The 4,041-nt window shown below is 32.7% G+C and overlaps 1 pseudogene; it reads right to left on the minus strand.

Annotated features, from left to right (window-relative positions):
- Nucleotides 1-1,466: 1,466 nt before the first annotated feature.
- The window catches only part of LOC107728201 (WD repeat-containing protein 36-like), a 30,721-nt pseudogene continuing 28,146 nt past the window's right edge, over nucleotides 1,467-4,041 (minus strand).

Here is a 4,041-nt window from a genome sequence, read left to right on the forward strand (position 1 = left end):
GCATATCGGCTGTTTATCAGTACTTATAAAGCACATATTCTGCATGACCATATTCTACCTCCCTAATCCTACCCAATACCTAAACTTAACTACCTTACTAACCATTAATAAGCAGCAAATTAGTACTAGTTTATTGAGGCAAAAATCATGGTTAATAGTTAGTTAATAGTGAGTATTAGTCCCCAAACTAAAGTGTGATCGAAGATTTTACTTGAAGTCAATAAAATGTTATTAACATCTTCTAGCACATTGCTAAAATGCTTAAGAAAGCTGCTAACATGATTTAACATGCTGCTAACATGTTGTAGCACATTGCTAGCATGATTTATCAGGTTGCTAACATGTTTTAACACATTGTTTACACAAATTAGCATGTTGCTGTCATGATTTAGCACACTGCTAGCATGTTTTAGCATGTTGCTACCATGATTTAACACGTTGCTAGCTTTTTTAAGCATGTTGTTAGCATGATTTAACACATTGCAGTTGAGTTGTTGGCTTTAACAACTGCTTGCAAAAGACAAAGACGACAGAAGTAAAGACGACAGAAGTAATTATGAAATTACTTATAAAGATGTGCGTACGTCCTAAGTGGGTCAAAAAGCACTCAAGTTTTGAGAGTTCTAACTAACTGCATTTAATACAAATTGTACCGAAATCCTATTGATATGTCACTTGCATAATAATTTGGAACACAGTATATATATATATATATATAACATACTATATATTATGCACAGTGGGTCCAAGTATTTAGACACTTAAACATGTATTAATATCAACTTTAAAAGACAAAATAGCAAATCAAACAGCATTTACTTAACAGGAACAGTTCAACCCAAAACTGAAAATGTACTGAAAACTTACTTAGGCAATACAAGATGTAGATGAGTTTGTAGTGTCACTTTAGTATAGGGACCAATTCTCACTATTAACTAGTTGCTTATTAGCATGCATTTCTTGTCTCATCTGAATCAGGAGACACATATGCACAGATCAAGCACCATTTACAAGTGAAAAGTCCAAAACCGTTCTATAAAATGTCGGTGGATTTTGATGTGAGAGGACAACAGAGGATGAAAACTTGCACTGAAGAAGCACTATTATGGCCAGAAGTGATGGTTTTAGGTTCAAATGTTTTCATGATAGATTTGATTCTTACAAACATGCAGCTTTTCACTTCACAAGACGTTAATTAATGGACTAGAGTTGTGTGGATTATTGTGATGTTTTAATCAGTTGTTTGAACTCTCATTTTGACGGCACCCATTCACTGCAGAGGATCCACTGGTGAGCAAGTGATGTAATGCTAAATTTCTCCAAATCTGTAACTCTACATTTTGGACGGCCTGAGAATAAGTACATTTTCTGCAAATTTTCATTTTTTTTGTGTGAACTATTCTTTTAGGTCTTGGTTTAATATTTAGTCACTCATTCAGTGCCCATTATGTAACATACCTGTATATGACTGACTGACATTATCTCCTTACCCAAACTATGAGAAAAAAATCACATAGATCTGGTATAATTTTAATTTGTATTAACAAAATAAGGCAAGAACATTTAGTCTGATACAAACATTCAACAACTTGGCAAAAGGTGCTTTACAGTAGTGCACTCTTGATATAAGACAACAGACAAATGTTCTGATTTAAGAGCATCTGCATGGACATCCATGTCTCCTCCAGGTGTGCCGACACACTCTCCGCTTCCTCCATCAGTTCGGGCTGGTCTGCGATGAACCGAAGATGGAGCTGGAACAGCAAGATGACATTGCTAGAGTTAAAAATTCAAAAGACCTCCATCTTTTCACTCAAACACCCCAAATTGTTCTGTTACTAGATGTTGTTTAGATGTAATTACATGACTGTACTGTATATAAAGTAAGTACTTTTAGACAGTCCTGGAACTATAAACCATAAAGGGAAATGTTTTCATATACATTTGCTGCCATCTGCTGTTTAAAAACCAAACAAATCCAGTGTGTCCTATCCAGCAAAATTACAATTTTCATGAACAATTTATCTATGCACCTAAAAATACGGAGACAAATTCAAAATCAGAACACATCATATGTATGTTGTAGCCCTTTTATAAATGTAAAAAAAATTGAATTTGTTAATATTATAACATTAACGGCATTATCATACTTTATAAGTTTATATTGTATGAAACATCCTATAAAAATTCAAGATCACATTTGATATATTTTTAACAGCACGTTTATTATATAGAACAATAACATTTCCACTGACACTGAAAGTTTAGGATAGGTTTGATTTTTAAATGTTTTTGAAAGAAGTCTATTATGCTCACCAAGGCTTTGACTTGTTTATTATTCCAGCCTTCAGTGTGTCCCATGATCCTTCAGAAATCATTCTAATATGCTGATTTGGTGCTTGTGCTTAATTAATAATGGTTCTTACTATTATTAATGTTAAAAACGGTTTTTGCTGTGTGGAAACCATGATACATTTTTTCAGGATTCTTTGATGAATCGACGGTTCATTGAACAGGATTTATTTGAAATAAAATATTTTTGTAATATTATAAGTGCCTTTACTGTCACTTTTGATCAATTTAATACATTTTGGCTGAATAAAACAATTAATTTATATGGTAGTGTATCAGGATTTGCATAAAAATATTAAGCAGCAAAAACAATGTTTTCAACACATAAAAATAAATGTTTCTTGAGCACAAAATCAGCATATATTACAATGATTTCTGAAGGATCATGTGACATTTTTAAATATATTAAAATAGAAGTAGTTGTTTTAGTGTTATTTCTATTTACTGTTTCTGATTAAATAAATGCAGCCTTGCTTTCAACAATTTTCACAATTTAAGCCCTTCATTGTTTATTGTACATTTTCATTTCTTGTAGAACTTAATTATCACATATGTTAAAATGTTTATCATAAATATTACATTAATATTATAATTTTATTTAAATATTTACTAAATATTTTCAAGGTCCAATTAAAAAAAAAAGCTGCATTTCAGAGTCTTTATTTGGAATGTGGATACATGATTAATGCGAAACAGGATTTTTAGACCAACGATGTTTGACGGTGAACAGGGGCTTCCCAGCACAATTAGAAAGAAACAGAAACCAAGCAACCGACAGTTTTGTCATGGCTGGTTAGGCCAGAAACTAGCAGCTCCGACAAAAAAAGTCTTACAGCTTTGTAATGGAACTAAAAGTCAAAGCTACCGTGTTAAGTTGATATAAAAATGGTAAGTGCAATTGGCAGTGCATGGAAATGTAAATAAATAAACATCAGCAGATTGCTCATAGCGTACCTTAAGGAACAATGCTAGGTAGGCTTGAGCCAGGTTGAAATCTCTTTTGGACTGAAGAATGCTGCTGATCATCTTGAGGAAGCTCTGCATAACTCTGACCTCTCCTCCCATATCTGGTGACAGGGCCCGAAGTTCTGTTTCAATGGCAGAGGGGCCCAACTCTCTCAACAGCTTCACTGGCTCCTCATCTGTCATGATGATTAACACAGTGATCATTCACATCACAGCTCTTGCAAATTCAATAGTACAGCATCAAGTATAAAGGGTACATGAGTTACATGAGTTGTTGTCTAAGGCGTTTTCAAGCTGAAGGTAGAAGGTAGACTTCTGTGCCAGCACTCCCAAGTTGACAACTTTAGATTAAAAAAAAAAAGAGGCTAATTTAAAATGTCATATATACATACACTATGGAAACATACATAATTTTTATATGTTCAATAACAAGTAAAAACAGCAAAATATTTACAATTTAAAATAACTTTTCTATTGTAATATATTTTAAAATGTAATTTATATCTGTGATGGCTAAGTTGACATTTCTGCAGCCATTACTCCAGTATTTGGTGTCACACACTCTCTTAGGAATCATTCTAATATCCTGATTTAGGGCTCAAGAAACATTTCTTATAATTATGAATACTGAGCGTTTATTTTAAATGTAGACATTTTTGTAAAAATGAAAAAGTCTTTTGATTAATTTAATTAGTCCTCGCTGAATATATATATATATATATA

This window comes from Sinocyclocheilus rhinocerous, unplaced genomic scaffold (genome assembly GCF_001515625.1).
Source record: "Sinocyclocheilus rhinocerous isolate Xijiao unplaced genomic scaffold, SAMN03320098_v1.1 scaffold847, whole genome shotgun sequence".
Classification (NCBI taxonomy): domain Eukaryota; kingdom Metazoa; phylum Chordata; class Actinopteri; order Cypriniformes; family Cyprinidae; genus Sinocyclocheilus; species Sinocyclocheilus rhinocerous.